At 48.8% G+C, this 27,014-nt stretch overlaps 1 protein-coding gene across 2 annotated transcripts in view; it reads right to left on the minus strand.

The window, feature by feature from the left end:
* CHD9 (chromodomain helicase DNA binding protein 9) overlaps nt 1-25,964 on the minus strand; it is a 217,931-nt gene extending 191,967 nt beyond the window's left edge. Inside the window, exon 1 of one of the 2 annotated variants that reach the window (XM_078062741.1) lies at nt 25,843-25,964. The gene's annotated coding sequence lies outside the window, so the exon portion shown is untranslated. Of the gene's footprint in view, nt 1-25,045; nt 25,264-25,842 lie in introns of those variants that run through there. The other variant, XM_078062744.1, reaches the window with a different exon arrangement.
* Nucleotides 25,965-27,014: the final 1,050 nt, after the last annotated feature.

Raw genomic sequence — 27,014 nt, forward strand, 5'->3', positions numbered from 1 at the left:
GGCTGGCTTCCTTAGTGCAGACAGTGGGGCTCTTCTGCAGGGATGGGATTCAATGGGGTGCGTGGTGGTTGCATAGACAGACAAGGGACTTGCCAGGAAGGGGGCTGAGAAGGTGTCCATGCATGTTGACTGCTTTGGAGAGAACTGGCTTGGGACCTCAGGAGGGCAAAAGGGTGCCTGCCCCCTCCCCCCACCCAGATCGCCTTCATGGGGTGCTTGTGATGGAGCAGCCAAAACCCTGGAAGGTGAAGAGCTGTACGACCAGAAGGTTGTCTTGGGGAGGGGTAGCGGTACTGGGGAATTGTTAGAGGGGCTTGCTTTTATGTTTGAATGTTTTATGATAAAAATATACTCCCATGTTATGTGGGTCGTTAAGAGAGATATTTAAATAAATGAAAGACTCAAACAGCGGGAGTGGGGGAAGGTAGAGCAAAGGTCCTGGGTTGGACTCAACAAAGCAACACAGCTTCCAAGACTGCCAAGCTGCACGCAGCTCTCCAGGACTTGGCTGATTTACTGGAGATGAACGGCAGCCCCCAGCCTTCCCAGGGCATGACGGGCCAATGAGCCTGATCCACAGCTGGGGGCTGGGGGGGCGGGGGTTGGGTAGCGTTTGCCTTGCAGTTGGCAGCATCTCTTGCCTGCCTCTTGCCTCCGAGCCTTCCCCATGAGAGACTCATTATGCAGTTTGGTCACATGCCCTATGCATTTTAATGAATGAGTCAGGGGACTGACTCAATTTGAAAGAGGAATCGCAGCTCTCGGCTGGGTGAAGGGCTCTCAAGGGATGCTCTCACAGCCTGGATATTACAAGAAAAGGAAAGAAGGAAGCTATTTCCTTCCGAGAAAAAAGAAAGAAGGTCTGAAGAGGAAGGTCAGAAGGAGGGAGGGGAGGTGGGGAAGGAAGGGAGGATAAAGGGGCAGAAAGAACAGCCTAGAGTTCAGAAAACAGAACTCTGTTTTCTGGAACAGAGGCTGCCTGCCAGACACTCCCTTGCTCTGTTCCTTGCACTTATTTACTGCAGACATTTAGTGCTTTTTAAGTGCCAGGCACCACACCAGGCATGGGAGTTACCGGACAAATGAGACAGTTTGCATAAGAACAAATCAGTGTGGTCCCATCGGGCGTAACTCCGGTAGGGGTCTAATGTGGGAGGTGGGGCGGGCCCAAGGAGATGGCGTTCTCTCCTGCTCCGTGAGTGCCCCCCACACGAAGCTAGGGGATACCCCGCTGGTGGTCAAGGGCTACCACCTTCCCGCATGCCAGACACAGGGCGAGGGCTCCGTGGTTAGCAACTTGCTGAATCCTGGCCATAATCCCATGAGAGAGATCCTGTTACTATCACATTCTTTATGGATGAGGAAACTGAAGCAGAGAGCAGCCTGCCCAAGGTCACCCAGGGATTTGAACTCAGGTCTGTCTGACTCCACAGCTCTTGGCAGCTCCGGTCTATGCTGTCAGCCAGCCACGGCATGGGGAATGCTGGGGAAGGCCTTTCCCTTCCCAGGCTTCCTTCCAAGAACACTCTGAACCCCCAGGAGGAAGAGGTTGGTGTGAATCCAGATGCAGTCAGCGCCAACCAGCCTGGGAGCGGATCTGAAACCTCACTGCGCGGGGCTGTGTGTGTGTGTGTGTGTGTGTGTGAGAGAGAGACTGAGCCCAAGGGCAGCCGGGGGGTGGGGGGGTGGGGTGAGGTGGGGGCGGTGGGGAGGAAGGAAGCTCAGCCTCCACGCGGTCAGCTGGGGCGCCGGGCCTGTTCCCAGCCTCCACACCACAAAACACAGGGCAGCAGATGCTTAGCAGATGGGTGTGTGGGAGTGAGACTTACCCTCGGATGGCGGGTGGGCAGCCGGTGTCACTGAATTACTCAACAAAGCCACCTTGGCTTTGAACTTGGAGCCAGGATCTGCTGGAACAGGGCATGGGGAGGCGGCAGCAGCACTCACCACGGTGAAGAGCATGTCTCTGCCATCTCCCTGCCCCCCAAGGGGGAGAACACAGCCTGGAAAGGGGCCAAGAACCGAAAAGCCACTGCACGCCGACATTCGCATGAATTTTTACAGCTGGAGAGAGATGCACAAGCCCAGCAGGACCACAGGGGCCCTGGGCTTCGTGCTGGAGAAAAAAACAACAAGGCCACCCGCCGCGAACCTGGACTGCACACAGAAACAGCCAGCGTTCACTGAGTGATTACTACATGCCACGGCCGTCCTACGCAGTTACCCCTTCAAACCCCCACTGCCTCCTTGTGAGGGACATACTGTTATTAGGACCATTTTACCCAACAAGAGAAGAATGCCCAGAGAGATGAATAACTTGCCAAGGTCACATGTCTTCCCCGCTTCTGGTTTCCACGAGGAGGGATTTTCCCTAAAACTCACTTTTTGTCTTTACTCTCACTGCCCACGGCAATGGAATGATCTATCCGATTGGAACACTTGGGAAGGCTATCTACAATGATCTGCTCTGCTCCGTCCTTCTTCCAGGCTCCCTTCGGAAGTCAATTTTGTTCTCACACTGCACTCCATCCTCCACGCTAGCTTTAGTGACAACGAAGGTGGCACTCTGGCTCTCTGCCACTCCTTTGTCTTCTTATTCAACGTGTTCAGAACCTGGATGCGGAAGAGGGGTGCTGTCTTTTGGAAGGCTCTTTGGAGGTCTCAGCGACACTTAGGAGAGATCTGGCCAAACCACTCCCCTCTGACCAGGGGACCAGGGGATTCTGCTCCCCCTCTACGTCTTGGCAAAGGACACTCTTGCCTCTAGGAACAATTTCCCTTAGGAGGAGTCAGCCCTGCAACTAGCACTCCTCTCCAACCCCACACTTTTTTTTTTTTTTTTGGACTGGTATTTTGTGTTTGTGTATGTGTGCGTGTTTTCTGGGACAAGGGAAACTAAGTCTTGTACACAGTTTCCCGGGAGAAAGGGAAATCAGTCATGAGAGGGTTTCCCTGGGGTGGCAAGTCTCACTTCTTTCCCTTGCCATCATCAACGGGTACTTGACCACCCAGACGGCTACCAGTCTATCTGGCTAACTCAGGAACAAACCCAGGCAGCTGATATCAATAAACCCCACGTCAGGCCCTATAAATCCCAGTGTCCAGTTCCAGTGGATCTGCCAGGCAATTCCAAGCCCTTTTGTGGGACTCTAGGGCAGGTCCATATTTACCTTGCTTTGTGACTGTGGGCAAAATCTTGTTAAACACTTTGTTTTATTCTTACTTATTTTTAAAGATTTTATTTATTTAGGGGACGCCTGGGTGGCTCAGTCAGTTAAGCATCTACCTTCAGCTCAGGTCATGATCCCAGGATCCTGGGATCCAGTCCTGCATCGGGCTCCCTGCTCAGTGGGGAGCCTGCTTCTCCCTCTGCCTGCTGCTCCCCCTGCTTGTGTGCACGTGCTCTCTCTGGCAAATAAATAAAATCTTAAAACAAACAAAAAAAAGATTTTATTTATTTATTTGAAAGAAAGAGACCAGAGCAAGAGAGAGGACATGCGGGGGGCAGGGGGCAGAGGGAGAGGGAGAAGCAGGCTCCCCACTGAGCAGGGAGCCTGATCTGGGCTCCATCTCTGGACCCCGGGATCATGACCTGAGCCGAAGGCAGACGCTTAACTGACTGAGCCACCCAGGGACCCTGTGGGCAAAGTCTTTACCTGCTCTGTGCTTTGATTTCCTTATCTGTAATATGGGAAGATACTACTTGCACTCCTGTCTGTCTTGGGGGACTGCTATGAGATCAAATATATAGAACTTATTTGAAAAGGAATAAAAAAGTCTCCATGAGCTAGAAGGGAATTATCATTCTGTGAGTTTCCCTAATGTACTGAGAGACTTGCTAAGCATTAAGAGTGAGCATCTTCAGTTTGGTCACCAGTACTGATCCACCCCCGTTTCGGGAACCATGCCCAACGCCCTCGGCAAGTTCCCTCCAAGGGACCACGCCTCCTCCCTCTGAGTTCCAGTAGATCCAGTAAAACTGCCTGAGCAGGTGAGCGCCTCTCACTCTCTGGGACCACAGTGCTTGCTTTCAGGGATGGTCATGTGACCCAATCAGGGTCCATGAGACTTTTGCAAGGGCTTTTGGAAAAGAGATTCTCTATGGAGATCCTCAAAGGATACAGGGGCTAAAACTGATGCTGCCGCCTTGTTACCACATTAACCCAAAACTAAAGTCGAAACTAATCTAGAGCCAAGAGGTAGAGTGAAACCAAGTCCTGATTTTAACGGTTGAACCCCAAATACCAGCCATGTCCACCTGTGATATTGTGATTTATAATAAGAAGTATATATTTGGTATTTGACCACCATAGCGTCTGGTTAACAGCTCCTAAGAACCTTTAGAATTTCTTGAGATGGGGGGGGGGTGGGGGGAAATGTCTTTTGTTATATTAATGAGTGACTTGTGGAAAGTACCTAAGAAAGGGGGCTAGTTGCCAGCGGAACTAATCATGTGATTAGAGGGTTAGACCTTTCAGTCCCCACCCCCTGACCTCCAGGGAAGTTGCCAGGGGGCTGGAGGCTGAAGGTTGACCCAATCACCAATGGACAACAATTTAATTGATTGTGCCTATGTAATGAAGCCTTCATAAAAACCTAAAAGGACTGGGCTTGGAAAGCTTCCACACTGGTGAACACGTGGAAATCTGGTGTGCTGGGAGACAGCAATGAGAGATCTGTGCCCTTTCTCCCATATCTTGTTCTATGGGTCACTTCTATCTGGCTGTTCCCGAGTTATGTCCTTTTATAATAAACCTGTAATCTAGTAAGTAAACTGTTTCTCTGCTTTTTGAGAGCTGCTCTGACAAATCAATCAAACCCTAGGAGGGGGTCGTGGGAACCTCCAATTTAGAGCTGATCGGTCAGAAGCACGAGTGACCACAAGGACTCATGCCTGGCCTCTGGAGTGGGTTGGGGGCGGCAGTCTTGTAAGACTGAGCCCTTAACCTATGGGATCAGACACCACCTCTGTGTACAGTGTCAGAATTGAGTTGAACTGTAGGACGCCTAGCTGGTGTCTCGGAGAATACTTTGGTGGTGTGGGGAAACCAGTACCCCCCCCCAAACACATACCACCCACATATTGGAAGTTGGGTGCTGATCCCTAGTACCACCCCCAGACTTTTCAATCTAAGGTAAGCCCCAAATCTCCTTTTTTTCCCCAAAGGCATCTTGGGTTGGATTTTCTGTCCCTTGTGATCAAAAGAATCCTAGTAGATACAGCATTATCTCATTTCATCTTGAATTTGGTCTTCGGAGCCTGCATTCTATCCCCTCCACAAGGATTTGAGAAGGAGTCTCCTAGCTGCATCACGTACTTCAGTCAGCAGTAGGGCTTCTGCTGGGAGAGGAGAGCCCCCATTCTCCTGCAGCCAGTGGCTGAGGGGAAGACATAATTCACGGGTATTCTCCGCCCCAGGTGCCCCTTCCCTGGAAGAAAGGTACCCATAAAAGGAGGCATTCAGTCAGTTCCTATAGAGCTTAAGCTTGATGTCAGGCGCTGGGAGGGCTCAAAATGGCCCAGTATCTTCCCCTCCTTCCAGGGAACTGATGCTTCAGTGTCCCTCTTCTAGAGTTCCACTCTTTCTTCCGAAGAAAATCCTGGAGTCTGGTAAAATGGAAATACATCCCAGGCCTCCTGGTGGCTTACAAACTGAGCTGCTATCAGTCAGGACCTTTGTAGGAAGAATGGCGTTGAGAAGAATTTAGTGCCGGGTGGGGATGGTAGATGTGGCCCTCTGGAAAGGGGGAAAAGGTGCAGAAAGGGACAGATCGGGAGTGGATAAGTTTCAATTGGTTGAGGGAGCAAGTCAGCCATGACATGTTTGATAATGAGGTAAAATAATAAAATATCTCCCACATACCTCCCGTATTTGCTTCAGCTTAACACGGGGCTGGGGAAAGTGGATGATAGAGATGAACTAAGATCAGCAGTGAGCTGATCCTTCTGGAAGCTCGGTTATGGGTGTATGAGGCTTTATTCTGTCTACTTGCCCAGATGTTTGAAATTTTCCAGAGTGATTTTTAAAAGTATAATGAATAACTGAAAAAACATGTTTTGGGCTTTATTCTTCCCAGAGCCCTTTATACGTATCTTGTTATGCACCTCAGGAACGATGGTTCCCCCCTCCCCCCATTTTAAAGATGGTAAAACTGAGGCTGGAGAGGCTAAGTTATTTATGCAGGTGGAATTCCCAGCCAGACCCTGGTCAGTCTGGGGCACGGGTCAACGGAGGCAGGTTGGGCAGCCCCTGCTTGATGGGGGCGGACAGGCATGGATCAGTGCAAGGTGAACCGGTGCCATCCACTTCCAAATCTAGAGGTAGCCCAGGCCGTGTCTGACTGGTGTGGCTGGCACAGACCCTGCAGGGCCTCAGGGAGTCGTGGAGTGCACAGAGGAAAGCTCCTTGCCACCGAATTCACGCACTCCTTGGCCGTTAAGAAAACACTGAGTCTAGCACACTGGGCTCTGGACCCTTTCATGGGCATCCTGAGGACTATTGCCTGAACATCTGGGGCTGATAAAGGGAGACCCACGTGGGCTTCCCTGCCCCCTTTCCCATAACTATTTCCGCACGTCCCCTTGAAGCTCTGTGCATGTGGCTGTTCTTTTCTTCTCTTTCCTCCCAACATATGGATTCCCAGCTCCTATTTCAAACTCAAATGCTTCTCTCCTATAAACTCCCCAAAGCTCTCAATTTCCTTTTTCCATTGCTCATTCTTTCCTAAAGTGTATGAAAAAGCCTCTCTTAGCTCTGTTCCAATTTCCTTGTTTATAAAAGAAGGGCAAGGAGAACAGTGATTTCAGTGATCAAGGTTAAGCATGGCCTGATTCCTTCCTTAGGAGAACACACCTCCACAGCCTGAGAGATCAAAGCTTACTTACCAGGTACAAGAACTAATCACAGGAAAGCTCCGATTCCCCCCCCCAAAAGTCAGCCTGCAGGAGGCCCGATACGGTGTCATCTGCTCCCATTAGCTGGCTGAAATGTCCTTTCTGAAAGTCACTAATAGAATAGAAAAAAGGAAAAGTCACGAGCGGGCACGATTCCCAGAAGGTTGCTGCTGAAGTGGGAGTGTGTTATCGGGGAAGGGAGGAACGGGTCCTGGCCTGCTCCTTAGCCTGTGGCCTTGCATTTCCTCACAATAATGGCACCTTACCCCTTGTAGGCAGAACAAGCCCAACCCTCAGCATTGAAACTGTACACATCAGCATCAGCCGGGCCCAGGGAGGATGGCCAGGTCTGTGCATCAGCAAGGGCCTAGGGGAACGGAAGGTCCCCCCTCGCCCAGGCAGAAGTCACAGACCCTCCAGTGCCTTCAGCTGCCAAGCAGGTAACACAGATGGCCCGTGGAGTGAGGTGATAAAAGGCAGCTGACCCTGCTCGGCCGGGAGGAGCAATGGCTGGTGGACTGAGCCAGCAAATCTCTCTGGAAGGGGTTGCAGCTCCTCACCTCTGCCTGGTTATAGTTGTTCAAGAACGCGGGCTCTGCGTTGCCGGATCTTCCATTTTTCCAAGGAAGCGGAGATCGGGACTTGACATGGAGTCTCCCAACTTGAGAATGGGTTTAAATGACAAATATCTCAAAGGCTGATGGTATCGGCCAAATAAATCCTGTCGAGTGGTCTGAGGTCACCTGAACACCCCGCTTGCCACCCCGACCTAGGAAGCGGGTGCTCTACACCGGCTGTGTGGCAGGCAGCGCTGGGAGGAGGCCGGAGGAGGTCAGATGAAGCCACAGGGCCGAGGGCCTTGGCCGGCACGCTGAGGAGGTAGGGCTGCTTGCTGTTCCTGGGGCTCACGAGACACGGTCAGACTTCCGTCATTTTATCACGCTGCATCTGCGGCCGGCTGGGTCCTTACCAGCAACCCTCCCACCCGCTTCAGAAACTCTCCTCCTCTCCATGGCCAGTTCATAACGTTCTCTCTGGGTAAGGCAACCCATGGCCACCACCTCCGACCAAATTTGAGTCAACTTTTGAAACAACTTAAAATTCACCTGCCCGTTGAAGAATCAAATGACACCTTCCTTTCACTCATACGTGACAAAATCATGCCTGGTGACTCTGGGTACTTAAGGAGCTCTTCCCAACCCCGCTCCCCAAGAAACATATTGTGCTCAAAGGATAGCTTCTGTTCCTCATCTCCGTGGGAGAGAGAAGAGGGAAACAGAGGCACAGAGTTGAAAGCTACTTCCTAAAGATAACATTTACTTGGCAGGGTTCCAAAGAGCTGGGGGAACCGTGTGCTAAACTTTTTTTTTTTTTTTTTTAAGTTTAGGTGTCTTCTTGAATTGTACATAAGAGAGATAAGTAGAATTGCCTTCCATTGGATGCAATCTATGATGCCGAGAGAGAGAGAGAGAGAGAGAGAGAGAGAGAGAGAGATGAGGAAAGATTATAGGCTAAGATATGGTAATTGAATCTCTTTCCCTGGCTACCTTTACTCCACCGCTTAGATTCCTTTATTCGTGCAATTCCCTATGCACAGGGAGTGAGGAAGATGGGTGGGAGGGGGCGGCAAAGAGACATTTCAGAGCAAGGGTAAATGCTCTGCAAGTGACTGCCTGCAACAGGGTGTGTACGTGCATCTCTGGGTGTGTATGGATTCACATGCTGAGTCTGTATGCAAGCCATTTTTGTTGGCAGCAGGAGTGTCTCTAGGCTTCAGGGAATACCTTCCTAGGAAAACCTGCATGACTCCGGTTTCTGTCTCCTCTCTCCCCCAACACACTGTGGCTATTCGGTTCATCAGTATACATCTACAGAGCATTGTCTCGGGGTCTGGCACTGAGATTACAATGAACAAGAAAGACCCAGTCCTAGTCCTCAGGGGGCCCACCATTTAAGAGGGAGGCAGACAGGTGAATGGGAGACTGGGCTTTAGTGGGCGAGCACCTGGACTTGGGAAGTGAACCTGGAGAGGGCAGGTGGGAGGAGGCTCAGCTGGAAAGACAGAGGGGAGGAGTCAGGGAATGCATTCTGGAAGAAATGAGGTCTAAGCTGAGATCTGAAGGTCGAGTTGGTACTAAGCTGAGATCTGAAGGTCGAGTTGGTACTAAGCTGAGATCTGAAGGTCGAGTTGGTACTGGACCAGGGAAAGGGAAGGCGGGTGTTGCCGGCAGAGGGACCAGCACAGGCAAAGATCTGGGGGCAGATTCTCCCCTCCCCCCCAGTGCTTAATGAAAATCTGCTGTTTGAGCTCAGGCCATTCCTAGGGAAGGTTTCACAGGAGTTCTGGGACCAAGTATGCGGCTGATGTGGCAGTGGCCTTAAAAATCATTGTTGTCAGATTTAAACTACTTTGTTAAAAGCACCCAAATGCCCTCCTGTCCTTAAGGTACTCAGATGATAGGCTGGAGAAGTAAGTGTTCAGGGGCACTCTGGAGTACAACCCTTCCCCCTTCCTCCTGATAAAGGACATAAACACTAAAGGTGAAGCACAGAACCTGAGACGAAACTGACTTCGAAATTCCAATTTATAGAGGAAAAAGAATGTTCGTACTTTTGCTCTCGCTCACTCTCTTACACACACATACTCTCTCTCTCTCTCTCTCTCTCTCACACATGGTGGGCTAGGCAGAGTAAGTGTCAGATTTTTCATATTATTTTTTAGAGAGAAGGAAACTGAGGCTCACAATGGAAAAGTATCCAAGGTTATTGGCTTATTCATTCACTCATTGACTCCACAAACATCAACACAGCACCTGTTGTTGGCAGGCTTGTACCAGGCGCTGTGGAAATAGTGGTGAATAGCAGATACTCCCTAATCATAGAAGCCAGGGTTCAAACCCATTGCTCAGATTCCAATCCCAGCGCCCTTTCCAATACACTGAACTGCAGGTTGGATATGTGGTCTCCGGGGCAGTGCTCCAGCGGGTGGGTGCTTACAGACCCATAGCCTTTGTCAGCTTCCCTAAGCCCCGCCCCCGCCCCATCCCCTCCCCGCACCTCCCCTGCAAACACACCATGAAAGAAAACACAGCATAGTTGCTATGCAAATATATCTTCCAGGCTAGGTGCAGCCCAGATTTTCTCTGGAAGTCCCTCCCATATAGAAGCCATACCCACCAATGGTTGTCCTGGCTCTGGTTATCTTTGAATCACTGAAAATTTTCCCATTCTGCCTCCACCCTCTGCACTAGCCTAAAGAGAGTGCTTTTAAACCCTCACCTTTTGCAAGCGTTCTCTCTAAACACGGTCTCACGGAAGTAGGGATGGGATAAAGGTTCTTTCAAAGGAAAAGGCGGGGTGGGCATTGGGAGGGGGATCATAAAGCCCAGTAAGAGGAGACACCAGACCCACTGCCTCCTGGACCCTTCTGCTGCGAGCCGCATCTGGCCAAGGTCATAAAGGACTGGCAACACCCAAACAGACAGACATCTCTCAGAGATGCTTGGGAGAGGCTGGTGTATCTCCCCAGAGCCTGGGCAATGTTATTTCCCGAGGCAAAGCAAGTCACAAAGGATGAGAAGGGATGACTGAATGTCTGGGGCAGGGTGGGAGGCCTTGCCAGGAGGTGGGGGTGGAGCAGTGGAAAGGGAGGAGGGGCAGAGTTGGCTGGTTTCACACAGACAAATCGCTTCACTTTTCCAGACTGGAAAAAGCTGTTTGGGCTGTGCACATTTGCAGAGAGTCACGGTATTTACTACGCTTCCTGGTTCCACAGATTTCTTTTTGTCATTCAGTCAAACGCAGCTTGTATTTTTCATAGCCAGAGCTGAACAGCCCATGGGGGCTCTTCCCCCACACTGTGTTCGAAAACACATCACCAGGGACTCATAAAGCCCAGCTCACACTGGCAGCAGGAGCGGGAGGGGGGCAGCATGTTTTAGAGATAAAGACCCATATTTAGACAAACAGTGTCTCCCCCTTGGAGGTGTTTAATGACACTCCTTATTTTCCAGGCACACATTGTTTTCTGAGCAGCCCTAAGAGCAAACTGCTATCTAGAAACTGATTCCCGCACTTTGCATGCGACTCCCAGTTATCCATATCGATGGTGGTGGAGGGTAGGGTGCGGGAAAAGTGGTTAATAAAAAAAAAAAAAAAAAAAATTCCCTTCTTGCTGAAATGTGCCAATCCAGAGTTCGGTTCCAGAAGTGCTTCGGGCCCAGATGTCAGATTAGAAAGTTGTCTGCTGAACCACTCTATGCTAAAACATTAATGCAATCCAACGAACGTTAACTGAACACTTAGTATGGGCAAGGTATAGTGCTAGGCGTGGGAGTATCCAAGCTGACCACAACTTAAACATGCACTTGACATTTTTAATAGGAAACAGAGTGTGAGCCCAATGGCATGCACAGCCAATGGTGGAATTTTAGGCATCAGAAATGGACCCGATCAATAAGGGAAGTCTTTCTGGGGGTAGGGGAAGGGAGAGACCCCTTCACATCATACTCTTAGGCTCCTGGATGTGTCATGCCAGCCAAACCACCACAATAGGAGTGCAGGCATCAAATCTGTTCAAACAACCTGGAGACATGCTGCCTGAGAGTCGGAGAGTAGGACTTTCATCTTTAGAGATGACGTGACATATTCAGCCACTCTCTGACCCCCTTCAGCCCAGGGGAGGGCAAATAAACAGGCATCCCTGGTGATGTGGGTTAGCATCACCTGATGCAATGGAATACAGCCTCTAACCTCCTCTTCTTGGGTTGCCAAGGCACAAAGTCATCTTGCATTAATTTACAGAGAGAAAGGACCCACACAGACTTCTCCTTGGACTTGCTTTTGAGTCAGGAGCCCTGGGGAGTCAGAGGGGTGGAGGCTGATGGAGGGAAGTGAGGGAGGGTCTTTAGGGGACCAGGGAGTTGGGGGGAGCTAGGAATTCTGTATAGTCCAAGTTGACTATGCCAGATGTAGCTCAATTTTTTTTTTTTTCTTTTAAAAGAGTATTATGGGTTTCCTTTCCAAAGTGGAACTGCAGGGATGGAAAAATGAGTTTCAGTTGCTATGGAAATAGGAGTTGGCTGGAGCCTGCATGAGCAGCAGCTGGAGTAGAACAAGTGGCCAGGAACCTGGCCCTGTGACAGAGGGGCTTCCGGCTGGGGATAAGACAACAACAGGCTTTAGCAGGGAGGAGGAGGGGGAGAGGAGAGAGAGGAGACAGGGACTGTCTCCAGATCCTGCAGCCTATGAGTTCTGCAGACATGTGGAGCGACAGAGAATGCTGTGTGTGTGTGTGTGTGTGTGTGTGTGTGTGTGTGTGTGTGTGTGTGTTGCATGTGCATCCCCACAGGCCAAAAACAACCAAGAAGCAAAATAAATCACTGCCTGAGAAAGAACAGAGTCTCACCGGGAGATTCTGAGGTCAAGAAAGCCCTAAGACAGTTGAATGACAGAAGAAAAGAGGCCTGCTATTTCAAAGACTTCCACGGGGTGAGGAAATGCCTGAGCAGGGACTGGCCCTCGCACTCTGTGCTCCCTCACCTTTTGTCCTCACACAACTCCTCAAATTGAAACTGATGTGGGCCAGAAACATAGCCAAGAAAATCCCCACGGGGTTGGTTAAGACTGTGGGGGTGGGTAAGCTGGTTGTCTGTTTCATCTGCATTTCTGGGGGACTGTTTCTGTTCCAGGTAGAAAGTCTGCATGACCGAGGGGCTTGGAGGTCTTCTAGCCTGAAGCTTCGAAGGGGTCTGAATGTATTCAGCCTCATGTGCTGGGCAGATACTTTGATTAGGCGTATGGTGACTTCAGGCATTTGCTGGATCCCTCAGCAGGGCCCACCTGGAGGAATGTTATTGAATATTATTGTATTCCCACTCCTACCCCAGTAAGAAGAACTGCCCAGCCCCTTTCCTCCCATCATCGCGGGGGTGAGTGGACAGGGCATGTCACATTGATGAAGGGACTCAAAATTAGGCCTTTGACACTATATAATTTTATCACGGTCTACATATGTTGCCCTTGAGAAACACTGAGAGGACCATACAGTTTAAGTTGACCACCATTCTGGTATCTTGTTTGTATTTTTTTGTTTTTCAATATATCAAGACCCTCAAAAAATGGAAACAAGCATCAAAGAAGAATACTTGGGAATAAATATAACCAAGGAGGCAAAAGACTTGTACACAGAAAACTGCAAAATGTTGCTGGAAGAAATGAAAGAAGATACAAATAAATAGAATGACATCCCATGTTCATAGATAGGGAAGCTTAACATTAAGATGTCAATACTACTCAAAGCAATCTATAGATTCAATGCAATTTCTATCAAAATGCAATGATGCTTTTTTCAGAAATAGAAAAATCCACAGTGAAATCATATGGAATCTCAAGAAACCCCAAATAGCCAAAAACAATCTTGAAAAATAAGAACAAAGCAGGAGGACTCAAACTTTTTGATTTCAAAGCTTACAACAAAGGTAAAGTAATCAAAACAGTGTGCTCCTGGTATACAAGCAGACACTTAGACCAACAGAATAGAATAAAGAGCCTAGAAATCAACCCTCACGTGTATGGTCGAATGATTTTCAACAGGGGGCCAAAAATATTCAATGAGGAAAGGACAGTCTTTTCAACAAATGGTTGAAACTGAGATAAGTGTTCAGGGGCACTCTGGAGTACAACCCTTCCCCCTTCCCCCTGATAAAGGACATAAACACTAAAGGTGAAGCACAGAACCTGAGACGAAACTGACTTCGAAATTCCAATTTATAGAGGAAAAAGAATGTTCGTACTTTTGCTCTCGCTCACTCTCTTACACACACATACTCTCTCTCTCTCTCTCTCTCACACATGGTGGGCGGGTTGGGAGAACTGGATCTCCACATGCAAAAGAATGAAACTGGGTACTTACTTTATCCCATATATAAAAATTACCTAAAATGGATCAAAGACCTAAACATAAAATCTAAAACTATAAACTCCTATGAGAAAACACAGAGTAAAAGCCTCATGACATTGGATTTGACAACGATTTCTTAGAGATGACACCAAAAGCACAGACAACAAAAGAAAAAATAGACAAACTGAACTTCATTAAAATTAAAAACTTTTGTGTGTCAAAGGACACTATCAACATAGTGAAAAGACAGGATAGGAGAAAATACTTGCAAATCATATATCTGATAAGGGATGAATATCCAGAATATACAAAGAACTTTTACAACTCAACAGCAAAAAAACAAAAACAAAAACACAAAACTCAATCTGATTCAAAAATGAGCAAAGGACTTAACAGACATTTCTCCAAAGAAGATATACAAATGGGGGTGCCTGGGTGGCTCAGTCGGTTAAGCGTCTGCCTTTGGCTCAGTTCATGATCCCAGGGTCCTGGGATCAAGTCCCATGGCAGGCTCTCTGCTCAGTGGGGAGCCTGCTTCTCCCTCTCCCTGCCGCTCTACCTACTCATGTGCGCTCTCTCTCTGTGTCAAATAAACAAATAAAATCTTAAAAAAAGAAGATATTCAAATGGCCAATAAGCACATGAAAAGATGCTCAACATCACTAGTCATCAGGAAAACAGAAATGAAAACCAAAATGAGATCCTATTAGAACGGCTATTATAAAAAAAAAACAGAAAATAACAAATGTTGACAAGGATGTGGAGAAATAGAAACCTTTGTGCATTGCTGGTGGGAACGTAAAATGGTACAGATACTATGGAAATGCTATGGCAATTCCCCCCAAATAAAATAACAGAATTATCTTACGATCCAGCGATTTCACCCTGGATATATACCCAAAAGAAGTGAAAGCAGGGATATTTGTACACTCACGCTCATCGCAGTATTATTCCCAATGGGGAGCAACCCAAGTGTCCATGGACAGATGACTGGATAAACCAGATGCCATATATACATACAATAGAATACTATTCCATCTTAAAAAAAGAAGGACATTCTGACACCTGCTACAACACGGATGAACCTTAGAGACATCATACCAAGCGAAGCAAGCCTGTCACAAAAGAACAAATATTGCACTACACCACAGGTAGAGGGTACCTAGAGTAGTCAAAATCACAGAGACGGAAAGTAGAAAAATGGGTGTCAGAGGCTTGAGGAAGGAGGGAATGGGGAGGAAATTAAAATTAAGCCAACAATTAAACTCATTGTTTCATGAGTTTAGGAAGATGAAAAAGTTCTAGAGATGGATGGTGGCGATGGTTCGTTATACAACCATGTCAATGTACTCAATGTCACTGAACCGTACATTTTATTTTTATTTATTCATTTATTTTTTTAAAAGATTTTATTTATTTGACAGAGAGAGCACAAGCAGAGGGAGAGGGAGAAGCAGGCTCCCCGCTGAGCAGGGAGCCCGATGTGGGGCTCGATCCCAGGACCCTGGGATCATGACCTGAGCCGAAGGCAGACGCTTCACCGCCTGAGCCACCCAGGTGTCCCGAACCATACATTTTAAAATGGTTAAAATGGCCAATGTTATGTCATGTACATTTTCCCATAATTAATATATATATTAGCCCCCCTTCCCTGCCATGATATGATGAGTGTGTATACACACACACATATATATATATATACGTGACCCAGGGTTAGCCTCTCAACCTCTGAGAAGTTCTGCCCTCACAGGCTGTCTGTCCAGTTAAGCCCAGTCAGCTCCCAGGATATGTCCTTCCCCCTACTCCTTTTGTCTTGTCAAAACTTAGAGAGGTGCAAACAAGACCACTGGCTGGTGTGGGGAGCCCCTCGTGCGCAGGTGGGATAGGAAGATGAACGGAGATGAGCACTATTCAGGGAAGACAGTCCCCCTGCTCCAATGCAGGGTCTAAAGTGATAAGGGTTGTGAGGCAAGAGTGGGCAGAGCGGGCCCTTTGGTAGGTGACAGGAAAAGAGGGGACTTCTTGCCTGGCTGTCAGGTGGTGTCACAGAGGGAAGTGGTGTTTCAGGGGGTTTGGGAGGAATGAGGATGTGTGTCTGTGTGAACCGGCAGAGGGCACTTTAGATGGGTTGTCTGTTTGTCTGGAGTGTGGTGTGACTCAGAGACAGAAGGTGGGAGACAATGCTGGTTCACCAGGAAGAGGAGGTGACCAGGGAGAAGGTGATGAGGTACCAGAATATGGGCCACACAAGCCTGTCGTCTGGGAAGGTAAGTATTGGTAAGGCGCTTTTGGCCTTGGTATGTAACCTCCTGGAGCAGATCCAGAAGGAATGTGAATGCCAAACTAACAATAACAACAACGAGCATGTACAGAGGACTTACTATGTACATCTTACTCAATAATCCCATGTGGTAGGTAACAGCATTAGCTCCAGCCTCAGCTAAGAAAGCGGAGGTCCCAGTGCTTCAGCGCCTTGCCAAGAGCACTCCCAGGGCCAGTAAGTGGTGGAGCGGGGGCCATGAACTCAGACCTATGTGGGTCTCAAATTCTCATACGTACAAGAAATGCCGCAGGAGCTGGTTTAAAAACACAAATTCCAAGGCGCCTGGGTGGCTCAGTCAGTTAAGCGTCTGCCTTTGCCTCAGGTCATGATCCCAGGATCCTGGGATTGAGCCCCGCATCGGGCTCCCTGCTTATTGGGGAGCCTGCTTCTCCCTCTCCCTCTGCCCCTACTCGAGCTCTCTCTTTCTCTCTCAAATAAATAAATAAAATCTCAAAAAACCACCAACAAACCCACAAATTCCATTCCCAGGGGCCAGAGATGGAATAATTTGAGCAACAAGACTAGGCAGTACTGGATTATAACCCAGAGTATAAAATAAAACCCATGAGTCCACACTATTATTAAAAAAAAAATGAGAAATGAATAAATGGGAGAAAAGAGCCAAATCACCTGTGCAGAAGAATTCCAAATAAAGGATGTAGATACACTGCCCCGAAGAAGGGAGAACAGGACTCCCCAGTCCCTCAAGCGCATGCTGCAGGTAACGACTGCCTTCCAAGAGAAGGGTATGGAATGGGATGGGATGGGGGAAACAGAGTAATGTGACGGTGGAGACCCCTGACGAACGCTACCTTAGTCAGGTGATCGAGCTCAGGGTCAACAGTGGTAGGTCGTGCTGACATCAGGGGTGGTTGCTAAGATGTGACAAAAATGGCACTTTACCTCTGTGGCCTTCCTCTCCAAAACCCACAGCCCCAGTCCCACCCTGACAAAAGTACCAGGCAGATTCCACCAGAGGGGTATTCTACAACATACCTGACCAGTACTCCTCAAAACTGGGAAGGTCATTCAAGACAAGGAACCAGCAGGAACCTAAGATGATGTGACAATGAAATGTGATACCGGATACTGGCGGAGGTCTTGGAATCGAGAAAGGACAGGAGGTAAACACTAAGAAAATCTGAATAAACCATGGATTTTGATTACTAAGAATGTATTAATATTGGTTCGTTGATTATAACAAATGTACCATAGCACATTTGTTCATTTTAATAATAGCAGAAACTGGGTGTGGGGTATATGGGAACTCTCTGGACTATCATCTCGATTTTTCTGTAAATCTAAACTGGTCTAAAAAAGTCTATTAAAAAATTGGGGCACCTGGGTGGCTCAGTTGGTTAAGCACCTGCTTTTGGCTCAGGTCATGATCCCAGAGTCCTGGGTTGGAGCCCGTTTCTCCCTCTCCTCCCCTCCTGTGCTCTCTCTCGCCATCTCTGTCTCTCTCTCAAATAAATAAATAAAAATCTAAAAAAAAAAAAAAAAATCCCCAGCCTGACCCTCAGAAGCTGTGGCCCCGTGTTGTGCCTTTGCACAAGTGTATTAGAGTTGTGAATGAAGCAGGCCCCCCTCCCTGCCTGTTGACTGACTTAAGAGAAGCCGCAGATACAGTGATATCTTCAGGGGTGGGGAAATAGTTCACAGCAAGGATACTGTATGCCTCTCCTCCATCAGACTCCCCGAGGCTAGGGATGGCGCCTCTCTCATCAGACTGGCAGTCTTCCTGGTATGAGAACTGGATCTCCCCTCTCAGACTGGGCAGTCCAGCAGCCCCTGAGGGCAGGGCCCGCTTTTCCTTTGGAGGATCTCAAGAAGGCTTCCCGCAGTGGCCCCCAGGTGCCACGGATTCTCCGTATGCGTTTTGTCTCCCTTTTAGGGAAGTCAAGTTTCTTCAGATGGGTGGGACGAGAGGCCCTGGACAAAACGTACATTTCTTTTTTTTAAAAAGATTTTATTTATTTATTTGTCAAAGAGAGAGAGAGTGCAAGTGAGAGAGCACAAGCAGAGGGAGTGGCAGGCAGAGGGAGAGGGAGAAGCAGGTTCCTCGCCAAGCAGGGAGCCTGATGCCGGACTCTATCCCAGGACCATGGGACCACGACCCGAGCCAGAGGCAGACGTTTAACAGACTGAGCCACCCAGGCGTCCCAAAACACACATTTCTCAAAGCTGGCAAAAAGTCAGCTTGCTCTAAAATAATACATCTCACAACACTAAGAGAAGCATAATCAATGCTCGTAACAGCAAACTCAATGATCTCTTGGGTTTGGTGCCCTAGCTGCCTCTTCAGGACCCATCTAGTCCCAGGCACCAACGAATGATAACAGTACTAATGGTGTAACACTGTGATCCTGCCAGTTCTAGAACAGAGCTCAGCAACCCAGAAAACCGCTTCTCAGTTGCAAGAAGTTATTACTGGAAGGTATACAGCAAGTCACCCCCAAATGTGGGGAGAATATTATCAGCGGAATCCACACACAGTATCTGTAATTACTGATCTGCCGAAGTTCTTAAGACAGGACAGGATGTGCCTCTGGACAAAGCAGGAAGAGCAAGGCCTGGAAATCAAATCAAGACTTGACAATGAGAAGAAAAAAAAAAAAAAGGCCAATTGTATTAACGTAAGCCGAAGAAATATTAGGTAGACGGAGATGGTGAAGGGTGAGGAGCTCAGCAAAAACGATACAAAAGAGAAGTCTCTGAGAGTCTATCTTATCTCCCATTGCCCAGAGCAGTGGGATTTCTGGAAACTCTTGAGCATTAGGGGCAGCTCAGACGGCTGGCCAGGGCCTCCTGGAATACCCACTTGATAAGGATCTTTTAAAAAATATTTTATTTATTTATTTGAGAGAGAGAGGGAGAGAGATCACGAGCAGGGGGGAAGGGTAGAGGGAGAAGCAGGGAGCCTGATACAGGACTCGATCCCAGAACCCTGGGATCTGACCTGAGCTGAAGGCAGACGCTTAACCGACTGAGCCACCCAGGCGCCTTCCTGATAAGGATCTTAAGGTTGGTCCAGGGAGCGGGAGGAAGGCAAAGATTTGGTCACTGATTTTAGTCACGTCTACCACGAGCACAGGGATGAGGACTAAGGTCCGCAGAGCTGCCGCCATGGACCTTTGTATCCTCCAGAGAATACAAGTATCTCAGGCTATCCTGGCTATTAAAATCATTCATCCTGCTTACCTCTTCTTGGTCCTGTGAATACCAACCTCCTAACTAGAATTTGGCTTCCCATGCGGGCTTCCCTACCGATGAAAGAATGTGCTGACAGGCTGACATAAACTTTTCAGGCTGCCTCACAGTGCTTGTCCCATTGTGATTTAATATACTTGTGGTCTGGCTTCCCTACCAGGCTCCTGTGAATTTGGTTAGTCTGTCCCTTTCAGCCTGATTAGCTCCATGTGCACCAAGGAAGCCCCATCAAGGGCCTGCAAAAAATGAGCATGACCAGCGTCCAGCCACCTCGTCTCCCCCTCCCCCCCCAGTGATGCTGGCCCTGGGGGGCTTTTTCTGAGCGACAGTCTCCCTCTGGACATCATTATCTAGCTGCTCTTTGCCTCATCAATCACCCCAACCGCAGCCATCCATCCTGAGCCCAGAATGAGCTGCAGGGGCCCTAAAAAAAAAAAAAAAAGGTACAGCAACAAAAACAACATCATAAGTTCTGTGGGATACACAGGAATAAGGAAGAAAGGGGCCGTTTGCTTGGGGGAAGATGCCGAGAACACATGATAGAGTAGAAGCAGAAGGAACTGGCAATGTTTAATCTAGAACAGGGAAGATCCGGGAGGGCCAGCCAGGTTCCCTGTCATCAAATATCTGAAGGGCTGTAGAGATGAAAAGGGGACAGATTTGTTCCCTGAGGCTCCAGAAGAAAGTATGACAACCAAGGGGTGGCAGATTCAGGGAAACAGATTTCAGCTGGATGAGAAAGAGGAACCTCTTATGGCAGGCTTCCTCCACCATCAGTAAGCCAAATAATATCTTCACTTTTTTTTTCTTTTTTCTTTTGTCAAGTTTGTGAGAAGCAGTGTCATCCTGCCATTAAGAACACAAAACTGTGGGCGGCCTGGGTGGCTCAGTTGGTGAAGCATCTGCTTTATGGCTCAGGTCGTGATCCCAGGGTCCTGGGATCCAGTCCTGCATCCTTGGGGCTCCCTGCTCAGTGGGAGGCCTGCTTCTCCCTCTCCCTCTGCCCCTCCCCCCAGCTCATCTTCAAGGGCTCTCTCTCTCTCAAATAAATAAAATCTTTAAAAAAAAAAAAAAAAGAACATAAACTGTGGAGCAGGACAATCTGGGTTTACTTTCCAGTTCTGTCACTTACTGGCTATATAACTTTGGGCAAGTTACTTAACTTCCCTATGCTTGTTTTCTCAGCTAATAATAGTACCCACGTCAAGTAGGACTTAACCCATGCAACTGTGGTGAGGAGTAATTAAATTATGCCTGTCAGGGGCTTTGAATAACGTCAAGCACGTACTAAGTGCTCAGTAAGTGACAACTATCATTTTTATCATATTTTTTTCTAAGTAGACACATTATGTAAATGTATTTTATTTTATTATTTTTTAAAGATTTTTTTATTTATTTGAGAGAGAAAGAGAGCACGAGTGGGGTGAGGGGCAGAGGGAAAGGGAGAAGCAGGCTCCCGGATGAGCAGGGAGCCCCATGCTGGGCTCTGGGCTCCATCCCAGGACCCCAGGATCATGACCTGAGCCGAAGGCAGATGCTTAACCAACTGAGCCACCCAGGCGCCCCGTTAATGTATTTCAAAGGAAACACTTTATATTACTACTGTGAATGTGGAGCCAGAAACACTTGCCATGTATAGGTGGAAACTGTAAAAATAAACACAACAATGTTCTTAAATTTTAGCTGACCACTCTTGCCCGTTCAATGCCCTGAATTGGAGGACTGTTGTCTTTTCCATAAAAACAGGGAGACAAGCTAGCCTGGTACTTTACTAAGACCTCTTTTGTTGACTATAGTCAGAAGAGAGTCTGGCAAGTTCCAGGAAGTACAAGGCCAGGGTGCCTGGAGCTCCTAGACTGGGGAGAGAGAGCAGCAGGGCAGGATCAAAGAGGCAGTTTACAAAGGGAATACCTATCCTAGTCTGAGACTTCATGTCCTTTCGCTCCGTGACTCCATTCCACACCAAATCATCTCACAAGGCCCCCAGGGGTATGCAGCACACACTTAAAAAACTCAAATCAGAGGGTGCTTGGGTGGCTCAGTTGGTTGGGCGACTGCCTTCGGCTCAGGTCGTGATCCTGGGGTCCCGGGATCGAGTCCCACATTGGGCTCCTTGCTCAGCTGGGAGTCTGCTTCTCCCTCTGACCCTCCCCCCTCTCATGCTCTCTCCCTCTCTCATTCTCTCTCAAATAAATAAATAAAATCTTAAAAAAAAAAACCCAAATCAGAAACACTTTGTGGGGCACCCATGTTTGTCAGCGGCCCCCGGAGGCCGCCTGTGGACCATTTCCAGTTGCACCCGCCACCTCTTCTTCTCACCCGAAGGCATTTTCTGGCTGGGGTGATGTGGACCTCAGAGAGAGTGCAGAAGTGGGGAGGCCTTGAGGAGGGAGGGAAATACCCCAGCTTCCTTGCCTCTTCATGGGACACACAATCTCTCCAAGGGTTCCCCAGTAAGACTGAGCCATTGCCCTGGTGCTAACTTGCTTACCAACATGTCCTTCATTGGTTTTCCTCCCTTCCCAGGGTCTACCTCATTCTCACCTCGGCTCTCTGGGATCACTTCCCCAGTAAAGTCTGACACCCAAATCTGGGTTTGGGGAAACCCCAACTATGGTATAGTTCAAACTTCTAGCAATGGAATGAGTTCCATTTTATTGGGGGAGCTCAAATAGCTGAGAACAGTCGACGGGGATTCATGGGTCAGGTAAAGATTTAGCTAGATGGACATTTAGTATTCTTACGACCCTTAGGTCTCAGGATTCCAGATAAAGATGTGGCTTTAGCCCATGGGCCACAGCCCACCGACCCACTGCCTGTTTTTGTGCAACTATGAACTAAGAATGGTTTTTATCTTTTTAAATTTTTTTTAAAAAGATTTTATTTATTGATTTGAGAAAGCGAGAAAGTGTACAAGCAGGGGGAGTGGCAGAGGGAGAGGGAGAAGCAGACTCCCCACTGAGCAAGGAGCCCGATGCGGGGCTCGATCCCAGGACCCCAGGTGACCTGAGCTGTAAAGCAGACGCCTAACCAGGCGCCCCACATTTTTAAATGGCTTTAAAAAAATCAAAAGAAGAATAACATTTTGTGACACATTAAAATCACATGAAATCCAAATTTCAGTATAAATAAAGTTTTATTGGAACACACTCATTTCCATACCTTCTAAGGCTGCTTTTCCTCTACAACCACAGAAGCGAGAAGATGCCAACTGAAACCATATGGCCCACAAAGCTCAAAATATTTCCTATCTGGCCCTTTGCAGAAAAAGGTTTGCTGACCCCTGCTTAAGATCATTGTCCTGCAGTGACAAGAGGCAGATTGAGACCTGGCTGCCCCACCGATAGGGAGACCCAATGCCAGACCTAGTATTTTGGGGGTAGTTTAGATCAGACCTTCACATTTCCTTTTTCTACATCTTTGTGCCCACCCTCACTACTCCTTCTGCCCCTGCAGGCAACTGGGACTCTGTCACTGAGGCATTAATGGTTTTATAGCAGGAATATTTTTATTTTTTTTAAAGATTTTATTTATTTATTTGACAGAGAGAGACAGCGAGAGACAGAACACAAGCAGGGGGAGTGGGAGAGGGAGAAGCAGGCTTCCCGCCGAGCAGGGAGCCCGATGTGGGGCTCGATCCCAGGACCCTGGGATCATGACCTGAGCCGAAGGCAGACGCTTAACGACTGAGCCACCCAGACGCCCCAGGAATATTTTTATTTTTAAAGGGCATGAGGACTTTTTTCCTCCACACTCTGCGCACTGTCCCAAGTAGTTTCATCCATGCTTGATGGCTTCTGCAGCCACTTAGTTACTGATTCCTCCACAGGCCAAACCAAATCTCCAGCCCAGGACTAGGTCCTAAGATCTCTGATCAATACTCAAATGTCTGTTCAGCATTAGATTAAGAGGGAGGTACTAGAGGTTGGTTTTGCTGCTTACCAGCTGTGTAACTTTGGATAAGGTATTTAACCACATAGGGCATCGATTTCATCATCTGTGAGAGGGGGAAACCATCCTGACCAGCCTGCCAGGATTACTGTGCTAATCGGATGAAATGAGACCTGCCCACAAAACACACAGTGCCACCTGGCTCCAGCCTCTGTCTCCAGCATATTATTATTATTATTGCACTTCTGCTCTTTTTGCCCACCACACTCCCTGCATACTGGCTCTCCTTGAGTTTCCTGACCTTGCCAAGCCCTTGGTGACCTCCGGGCATTTGCACATGCTACTTTTTCTGCCTGAAACACTTCTTCCTCATCCCACCCACGCCGTGCGTGGCCGCTTCTAACCTTTCTGACACCCAATCTAAGGCAGGCCCCTTCCTTATGCCTCTCCACCTTGATTCTTTCATTGCATGTGCAGTAAAGTCTAACTGCAGTCGAGTCTCACTATTCACAGCAGCTATATTCTATAAAGTTGCCATGAATATGGAATTAGCAAATACTGAACCATTGCTCCTAGGGGAAAAACCTAAAGTTAGGTTTCTGGGAGCCTCTGGTCATATTTTCATCAACAGATCAACACCTCACCCTGTATTATGTGTGTTTCTGTTTAAAGACCCCTAACTTAATATACATTGTTGATTCAGACATACTGAACTCACAGCCAAAACCATTACAACTCATGCCTGAACACAGCTTATCAAATACATATTTTCTCTGTAAGGCACATCACAACCTTCTTATGCTTAGGAGCACTAGACAGCACTTGAACATGATGCCTGGGGGCGATCTTAAACAGAAATCACCAACAAAAAAAAGTGCACAAAAATGCAGCAAACATGGCATGAAATAGACCACAAAAAGGACACTTGTTTACTGTATGAGAGCTAACACCAGAAGGCAGAGTGTTGCCTTGTGTTGACCTCAGCTGGAAATGTGCATGTTGGGCAGCTCCAATTTTCGGCCACTCTGCCCATGTCCACGCATGACCACACAAGCGCTGTGGATATCGATTTTAGGGTTACACATACATTCTAGCGAGTCGGAGAATTTGCAACCACAGAATCTGCAAAAAGTGAGGATCCACTCTACTTGTTCTCATTTCTCTCATTCACCGGAGTGTGAACTCACTGAGAGCCAGTTTACCTCTGTCTTACTCACCGTTTTATGTCTAGCATCTGGGAAACCGCCTGGCACATAGTAGGCTCTTAATAACGACTAGATCGTGAATGAACGAATGAGTCAGTTTGGTGAAAAGAGCTGTGTTGGCAGCAATGACAGCCGTTGTTAATGGAAAATGCATCACGAGCTGCCTTGTGCTAAGTGTTTTCTCTACATTCTCTCAATGAGGGAAACAGCAGATTACTTCTGCACATGGGCCCTAGAGTCAGATTGCCCAGAATCTGCTTCTTGTTAATTATATAACCCTGAGCATGTTCCTTGACCTGAGGCCCAGCTTCTTCTACCCATGTGGGGTAATTATAGGACTATCTTGTGGGCCATGATTGAGGAGTCAAAATTGACAATGCACAGAAAGCATTTAGCACAGCCCCTGGCACAAGTATACCCTCAGGCAACATGACCTTTAATTGTTAATAATTCCCACAACAACTCTGAGAGGTTTATACCCTCAAACCCATTTTGCAGATGGGGAAACTGAGGCCACACATGGTTCCATGAATTCTTGAACTAGCTCCGGGGACTCCAAGCCCATGCTGGTAACCACTTTGCTTGTTATGTAAATACATGGGATCATTTTTATTACTTACAGGGGCGCTTACTCTGCCTCTTCAGCTACATTTACCAAAATGATGAGGGCAGCTCCAGAGTCTTCTCTCACATTCCACATCAGTGTCTTTCTGTTCCCTGCCCACTTCTGAGTTTAACGCTTTCAGAACCAGCCCTATTGGAGGGGAGGTGTTGTCTTGTTATCTTGGGTTTGACAGCTCAAAGGCAGAGATATTTCCTGCTTCAAAAGCAGGAAGGAGAAGGAGGAGAGGCGGGGGTGGGGGGATGAGAGAAGAAGAATCAGCATTCGGGGCTTACATCTCCAACCTTACATCAAGGGTCCTCAAACTTAGCTGCTAATTGCAATCTCCTGGGAAGCTTTTAAATATCCAAATGTCCAGGCCCCAACCCAGACCACTTATATTTGAGTCTGGGGGTGGGGTGGGGTGGGGTATCTCCCCAAGAGAGCCCAACGTGCAGCCAAGTTAGAGAATGCTTCTCTGGATCTTATCGGCACTCGGCTGCAAAGGGGTAGTCGCTCTGGGTACCAATAACTCTTTTCTCCTTTTCGGACTTGTCGTTCGGGGAATTCGGGCACGCTTTCCGGAGGCACAGGCTAGTGGAGGACGGCTGCGTGCCAGCGACCTGCTGGTTCTGCTCTGCCCCTAGGCCCAGCTTGGAGACTGCAGGGCTCCGGGTCCCCTTAGGCAACAACACGTGTGGCCGCTCCGACTTCTCCGGATCTGCGCGCGGACCGCGGGCGGGGCTCGGCGGCCGCCGCGCTGCCCACCCCGACCGCAGAGGCTCGAGGGAAACGCCCGAGGCTCAGGAATCCTACCTTGGCTGCCGCCGCTGCCCTCCAGTCCCCGGAATCCTGGGGCTCAGGTTCGCTCGGCCGCCGGGCTCCGCCGTGGCTTTCGCCGGCGCCGGAGAGGCGCCCACTAGAGCGCAGGCGCCACCTAGCGGGCGCGCGGAGGCGGCGCGGGGGCCGCGGCCGGGAGGTGGGAGCGAGCGCGGCCCCGGGCGGAAATGCAGCCGGCCTTCCCACGTGGGCGGCTGGCCAGCGCGCCTGCGAACCCCGGGCGCCGATCCCCGCCGCCCCGCGCCACCTTCCCTCCGCAGAGGGCGCTGGGACCCGAACTTGCTGAACTTCCTCTCGGGGGCAGCGAGGGCCAGCCAGGCCCTGGCTCCTGGCCTGGGAGCCATCCTGGGATTTTCCTGGCTGCACTCAGAGATCTGTCTTTTCAGCCGACAGCTTTTAGTGCGTCCCAGTTTGGCACAGCCTCTTTCTGAAATAATCTGGGAGCAGCCGAAGATGCAAGGGACTGGGTTTCTCTCAAGCCCAGGGAGGCCTTTCCGTTCCCACCAACCCCTTCTTCTTTTTACCACCCCCCACCCCCTTGCCCTCCTTCCTACCTTGTTCCCTCCCCTCTCTTTGGCTGAGGTTTATTAGACCCCCCCAGTCTGTGTCAGACCCTGTGTAGAGTTGGGAGACACAGTCAGGTCCCTTAGAGGTTGGCAAACCGGGTCATCTTTCTCGGCCCGGCTGCCGATGGCTTTTTTTTTTTTTTTTTTTTGGTTGGGGCTTTCCTGGTACTTCAGGACATCTAACCTCCCCTGACCCCCTGACACTAAATGCCAGTAGCCACCCCTTAACCCCTGGGGGGTTGGGGAGGCTGGGAAAGGGAGGGGGGCAAAATAGAACTGCCCTAGGCTGAGCACCTGTTAGCTGATAATTAAGCAATGTCCAGGGGAGTCCCACCATCAGGCTTTTTTTTTGGTGGTTGTTTTTAAATTCTTTTTTTTTTTTTTTTTTTTAGATTTTACTTATTTATTTGAGAGAGAGAGACAGATAGTGAGAGAGAGCACAAGTGGGGAGGAGAGGGAGAAGCAGGCTCCCCGCAGAGCAGGGAGCCCGATAGGGGACTCGATTCCAGGATCCCGGGATCATGACCCAAGCCGAAGGCAGACGCTTAACTGACTGAGCCACCCAGGTGCCCCAGGCTTTTG

The sequence above is a fragment of the Halichoerus grypus genome, chromosome 15 (genome assembly GCF_964656455.1).
Source record: "Halichoerus grypus chromosome 15, mHalGry1.hap1.1, whole genome shotgun sequence".
Lineage (NCBI taxonomy): Eukaryota > Metazoa > Chordata > Mammalia > Carnivora > Phocidae > Halichoerus > Halichoerus grypus.